Here is a 7,234-nt window from a genome sequence, read left to right as displayed (position 1 = left end):
CTGATTTTGGGGTTTTGACAAGAGTATTTGTAAAGATGAAATTGCCATCAATCAAGTTGGGAATGTCTGAAAGATCAGGAGTTTAACTTTGAACATGTTATGTTTGAAATGGCTATGAGATATCCACGTAGAAATATTGGGCAGGCAGCTGGATAAAGGAACCTGGAGTTCAGAGGAGAAGCCTTGGTTGGAGATATGGAAGTCATTTTATTATCCAAACCATGGAACTGGATATAGTTACTAGGGAAATGAAAGTAGGTGGCTAGGATAAGAGGTCCAGAGATAAAATCTGAGGCCTTCCAACCTTAAGAGGTTGGAAAGAACAGGAGAAACTAGCAGGGGAGACAGAGAAAGAAACTTTGGTGATGGAGAAGGAAAACCAAGAAAGTGTGATATCCCTCCAAAAAGGTGAAGATGATCTATCAGTGAAGAGTGAGTGATCAAATGTGTCAAATAAAAGACCTGATGTGAACTAGTAAAAGGATTTTTGGACCAGATTTTGAACAGCCCTTACATTTTGCAAAATGTTTTTCAGCATTCTAGAAAAAATATATACTTATGAATCTGTCACTTAGAGTGGATTTAAAAATGTAAACTTACATTAATTTGTCCAAGTCATATCTTTTATTTTTAATTTTTATTTATTTATTTTTTGCATGGGCAGGCACCGGGAATCAAACCCAGGTCTCCAGCATGGCAGGTGAGAACTCTGCCTGCTGAGCCACTGTGGCCTATACCAAATCGTATCTTTTTAAAAATATTTTTCTTACTTTTTCTTTTTGCAAAGCTACCAAGAATACACAATACCCAGGCCATGCCAAAATGATATTGCTTGTAATTATATTCATTATTGAGCCAATTGTTTTCTCATTTGCATTTATTTTTCTTCATGATAGTAACTATGGCAATTTGGGGCTAATTGTGTAATACTTATTCATAAGTTCTCAAAATATGATAATATATTAATGAAAAATCTTTACTCTATCTGTGCCAAACCCTTTGCCTGGAAGCTATTCCCAGTATAAGAACATGTTATTTTCAAAGACAAACATATTGAAGTATTTCACTCTGAGATTTGAGTTTACTCTGAAAAAACAGTCCATCTTCTTATCTACTGAACCAGAATACCTGAGATTAGGGCCCAGGAATGTGCAAAATTTTCTCTCCATGTAGATTAACCACACTGGTTTAAATTTGCTTGCATGTTGAGCAAAATAGACAGATTAATTCTGTATATCAAATGAAACTTAATTTGATATTCCTTTTGGAATTTTTGGTATTCAAATCTACTTGATTTTTCATATCGTTTTCAAAGTAAGCAAAAATGCTCTTAGTCTTATTTTTCAAATTTCCATTTATGTTTTTATATACTAAGATGATTATATTTTAAGGATAAGCACTTTGAGTTACTTTTCAGAAAAGATTGTTACTATTACTTACGTTCGTGTTTCTGTTGGAGGAAAGGATCTTCCAGTGACTGAAATGGGTTACTCTTATAGTGACCCCTTACCTGTATCTTTCCATTACTTTGGAGAGGGGAGTGGGGTGTATTGCTCTGTTCTCTGGTTTTAGGCCAGGTTTTTCTTGACCTCTCTGGGGTCTTCCAGGGAAAGGAAGTGTGTTAATTGTCTTAGGTGAGTAGGTAATAGACTAACCTGAAGTGCCTATCAATAAAGGGCAAGGGTATCTTATTGTCTCAGTGCCACAGAGACTATTGGTTATTGACCAATATCTTCTTTCTTCCTTCTTTAGTAATAGAATTCCTGAATTTTAACTGGACACATGGCTGCTCAGATAAAGGTGACATTTCCAAGCTTCTGTTGCAGCTAGATGTGACCATATGAGTAGGATCTGGCCAAAGGGATGTGATGAAAAATATTAAGTACAATTTCCAGTTAATGCTGTTAACAAGAGAAAGGGCGTATTTTCAACTTTTCTTTCCCTGTCTTCCTTGCTAGTTGGAATGCAGATGTAAAGGCAGGAGCTGTAACAGCCATTTGGAGCTACAAGTTGAAAGCCCTGAATTGAGGATGGCATAATAATAAGATAGAAAGATACTAGGTCTCTGTTACCGGGACTGCAATATAAATCTCTGGACCACCCATCCACACTTTTACAGGTGAGGAAAAAAATATTCTAACTTATGTAAGTTCTGTATTCTGAAGTTTATTTATTATAATGGCCTAAGCTGTGTCCTGACTGATATATCCAGGTAGGATTAAAAATTAAATCAACAAGTAGTTATTGTGATGTTTGTTCTGATCCATTCAATAATGCTCATGAAACTCACTGAAGATAACTGATCAGGATATAATTGTGCTTCAATTTAGTTAAATGATTGCAAATTGTTCTAAATTATTCCACATTTTATGCTAATTACCTTTATCCTGGTCAAAATAATTAATTCAAGAAGTCTTCTAACCCAGAGGTACCAGTTTCTCAAGAACATCAACCAGTTTCCTTCCACTGCCCCATAATGCTAACACCCTTATAGCAAGGAGAAGTTCAAATGGCCATTGCCCAGATATCCTTGAAGATTGAAAGAATGATCAAATGAGTAGTTTTAACTGAGGTTAGGATTTAACAAATCATTAAGACTACTGACTCATTATATAGATATTTCTTTTTTATTTTCAGATATATTAGAATAGCCAGAAGAAAATACCTGAAATTGTCGAAGTGTAATTCAGTAGCCTTGATCTTTGATAATGATTGTGTAACTATATGGCTTTTATCTTGTGACCATGTTATTATAAAAACCTTGTGACCTACAGCCCTTTTATCCAGTGCATGGCTAGATGAGAAATAGAATAAAGATATGTATGAAAAAAATAATAGGTTGGGAATATGGGGAAAATACCCCTATATAAACTATGGACAGTAATTAATAGTACTATTTATTAAAGTAAAGATTATTAATCTGCCATCATTATAACATATTTAACTCTGTTAAAAAAGATTCGAATTAAAAAAAAAGTGCTATCATTAATTTTAACAAATTTTCCAAACCAATGCAAATATATTCTTGGTGGGGTGAGGTACAGGAATCCTGTATTTAATCATGATTGTTCTGTAAACCCACAACTTCTTTGATAAAAAATTTAAAAAGAAACCTTCTAAAGGGTGATGCCCATTTCAGCCATAAATAAATTTGAGCAACTGTTTCTGTTGGGAGTTGTGTTAGGCACGAGAAAAATATAGAGATAAAAAACATGGTTTTGATCACCAAAAAGTCTGCAATCTAGTTGAAGAGATTAGATATATGGTTGAAAATTTCCTAATAAATTAGCAGATGGCATAGGTCTAGAATTTGTTGAAGACGAAAAGTACTGCATGGATGAGGTAGAGTAGGTCTGTAGAGGCACACTGTAGAGTGTCATCTCGCATGGTACCTTTTAAAAATGGATGAAAAGAGATGAGATTCAAATAAGAGGTGGGACAAGATACCTCAAAAATCCTTTATTGCCAAGTATTAAAAATGCTGGATGAAATTTGATGAAAAAATTATCTTAATTCATAATTGAGTGTGCAGGATAGAATGAGAACTTCTCAAGTCATCAAGAAATAAGATGAAATTGAAAATGAGCAATGACTGATAAGAAACTGGCCAGGTAGGGCAAAGACATTGTTTAAATCTGAAACTACGTACAACTTTGCTAATTGTTTACTTTAAATAAAGTAACTCTCTTTGGTGTATACTAAGAAGGAGAAAGATGATTCCAAGTTATTCAATGATAAACTTGTATTTACTCACCAAAGAATGTTATTTCTGTATGACAATAGACTCCATAAATGAAGTGAAAAGTATGTCAGAAACTGGTAGAAAATATTTGCAATGCATATAAAGAATAAAGGAATATTGAGTAGAATATGTAAAGAACTCTTAAAGATCGAAAAGGAAGTGACATTAACTTGATAGAACAATGTATAAAGTGTATGAGCAGGAATTCATAGAAGAGATAGCTGCCAATAAACATGAAAATATGTTCAACTTCATTAGTAATCAGAGAAGTTCAAATTGAATAAGTGTCAGAAACTTTTTCATATCCATCAAATTGACATTAGTAAGTCTGATAATGCAAGTATGAATGGAAATTAACTGCTTTGAGAGAGTAGATTGGTATAGGCACTATGGAAACAATTTGCAATACCTAGTAAAGTTGAAGATGTTTATACCCTTTGATCTAGCATTTTCAGTTTTCACTTCTGATTGTCTTAGGGACACTTACCATATGTGTACAATGTATGATGTTCAAGAATGTTCGTCAGAGATGATTAATACTAAAGCAGTAGAAACAAACTAAATGTTCCTTATTAACAGAATGGAAAAAAAAACTACAGTTATTTTTAGCAAATGAAATACCAATCAGCCATTAAAAGGAGTGAACTAAGATTTACATATATGAGCAAGAATAAACCTTAAAATATAATGTTAAAGATATTACTCTTTATGAAACACTTCAAAGTGCATGCACACTTTGTAAAATATATAAATGCCTAATAACATTTTTTGTGTTGTATTTAGACTTGAATGTGTTAAAAAAAAAAAAAACTCGCTCAAAATTTTTTTTAATAATATGTCTTCCACGTAAGTTCAAACCCAAAGAACTCTCTGAGGAGCACAAGAAACTGTCCTTGTATGTATGATGGCGGGTTAACAATCACCAGGTGCATAATGACATTTACAACTGAAATGACCGTAATTCCTCTTCTAATTCTTGTGATAAATGTATTATTTGAATGAGTGAACAAATAAAATTTCCTTGAACAAAACTTAAGATTGTCACATACCTTAGGGCTCAAGATCACATTCTTGGAGGAATAGCTCAGCACTTTGTAGTTACCTGTTGAATAACTTAAGGAGCCTTCCTTTTCCTTCTCCGTAAAAACTGAAGAGAGGCATTTTACTTAATGCAAAAATCAAGAAAAACCTATATAGATTTAGATTTAAGTTATGTCATTGCCCCACCTGGCCATTTTCATGGTACTTTGTTCTTTGCTGCATTGGATGGTGGAATATAAATATTTTTTAACCTTCTTTGCCTTATCTTCCTGAGGTGAATAATGACCAGCACAGAGCTTTGACTTCCCAAAACACTTATTTTAACAATATTTGTTTAAACCAAGGCTTCCTTCAAATACTACCGTGGCATAAATTTTGTCTTAATTTTACCCAAAGCAAAATCAAAATAAAAAATGCAGTATTTCCACTGCAGTTAAAATAAAAATAGGCACAGACTGACAAATATGAACAGGCTCTGGGGGAGACAGTAAAGAGGAATGCTTGATGTGGTGTCTGTAGCTCTATGCATACCAATTTATTTCTTAAAAACAGGACAGTAATCCAAAGCAATTATGGTAAAACATTGGCATCTGCTTATTCTCTGTGACGGGTACACAGGTATTGAATTATTTCCTGTTTGAAATGTTTTATAATTAGACATTAAAAAAAGAAGAAGCAGAGGAAGAGAAATTCGTCTCAGATAAAATAATCCTGGAATGTTCTGACTACCTCAGATTATACACAAATGAAATCCAAAATGCCCAGGTGATATTTTTAAAACTTTTATAGGTAAACTGATGGAACTATGCCTTGAACCTTCCCTGCCAACGGAGATGTCTGCCTCAGCACCCTGCACTGATATTTCTCAGTCACCTGGATCAATACATCTATAGCTTCCAATCTTCTTATTGACCAACCTCTTTGCCCAGTCCCTGTCTTTGTCCAGGCACACAATCAGCCTCATGCCCTCTCTCCTGGCCTCCAATTGACATGGCACTGGTGATATACTCAGGTTTTAGGTTTTAGGGGTTAGATTGATCTACTTAATTACCAGTTTCTATTTTCTAGGCTGCTCTCACTGTGTTCTTTGTATGTCTCTCATATAACCAGTCATTGGCAATTCTAGTCGAGTACTTCCCAACCTTTTCCAGGCTTGCATGGGCAATTCTACCTGTAACCTTTTCTGCTGCTCTTAAATCAAATTTACTTAATCCCTGAAGGCAGCTCTCTGGTGAGCTTTGGAGGTCAGTGATCAAAGCTAGAAGAGGACAGGATTCGAAATAAAAATTGGGGAATTATAAGAATGCAGTAAATTAGCAGAAGCAACATGAACGAATGAAATTATCCCAGAAGAAAACTTAGAGATAGAAAAGGGGAAAATAAGGACTGAACCCCGAGACAACCCAAAATATCTGATGCAATGCAAGAGAAGAAGATTGAGCAAAGAAAACCTGAAAGGAGAGATCAAGTGAGCAGGAAGAGAACCCAGAGGGAGCGCTTCTTTGGAAGCCAAGGAAGTAGAAAGTTCCAAGAAAGAGGGAGTGTCAGAGATGTTCATTGTTTTAGCATAGTTAAATATAATGAAAACACTGGAGCTGAAATTTAGACATTGGTGATTTCTGTAGGAGACGTTTTAAGAGAGGTGATGGAAGCTGGGATGAAATGGAATATGTTTAAAGTGAAGAAGGAGAAATGGGTATAGACCGTATGAAAGATTCTCTAACACGCCTCAGAATCATTTGGATGGAGGGGATGAAACTGACAAAAAAATGGAGATTTCTGTATCTCTCTCTCAGAGATTCTAATGTAGCTTGTCTTAGCAAGAGCCAGTAATTTGCATTTTTTAAAAGCACAGCAGTTTTAATAAAGCCTGGACTATATATTTTTTAAAAACTGGCAACGAAAAAGAGGGAGATTGTGGGGCAAAAACTTAGTGGTGGTGGTATGACAAAAACTTCGCAATTTTAAACTTACTTCCTGGAGAAATCTTCTTCACTGAGACAGTAATACATTGAGCAGCCAGTTCAAATGTATCTGTTTAGCAGTTGCGCTTTCCATTGTAAATTATCTAATTGACTTTTGATATAAATCAGCCTCATGAGTTTGGGCACCATGACCTAATATATCCCAGAGCCTGATGACCCTTGGATAAAATGAATATTGACCTTTTTTGGCCCTCAATAAGTATTTATTGTTTGAGTCTAGCTATGTAGAGTCCAGAAACCATGTACTTGTGAATGAAAACCAAAATTCTGAATTTCTGAGCATCATTTTATCAGCCTCCTTTCCTGTTCACCAAGAACAAATACTATGACTGAAAACCTTCCAGGAAATCTTTGCAGAGGCTTTTACCATTTATAAAACCTCAAGAGTCCCCTCATATTAAACTCTTACCATCTGACTTCTGTCCTTTTTATTCTACCAAAACTGTACTGTTTGAGATCACCCGAT

The sequence above is a fragment of the Tamandua tetradactyla genome, chromosome 7, assembly GCF_023851605.1.
Source record: "Tamandua tetradactyla isolate mTamTet1 chromosome 7, mTamTet1.pri, whole genome shotgun sequence".
Classification (NCBI taxonomy): domain Eukaryota; kingdom Metazoa; phylum Chordata; class Mammalia; order Pilosa; family Myrmecophagidae; genus Tamandua; species Tamandua tetradactyla.
This window is presented reverse-complemented; position numbering follows the sequence as displayed.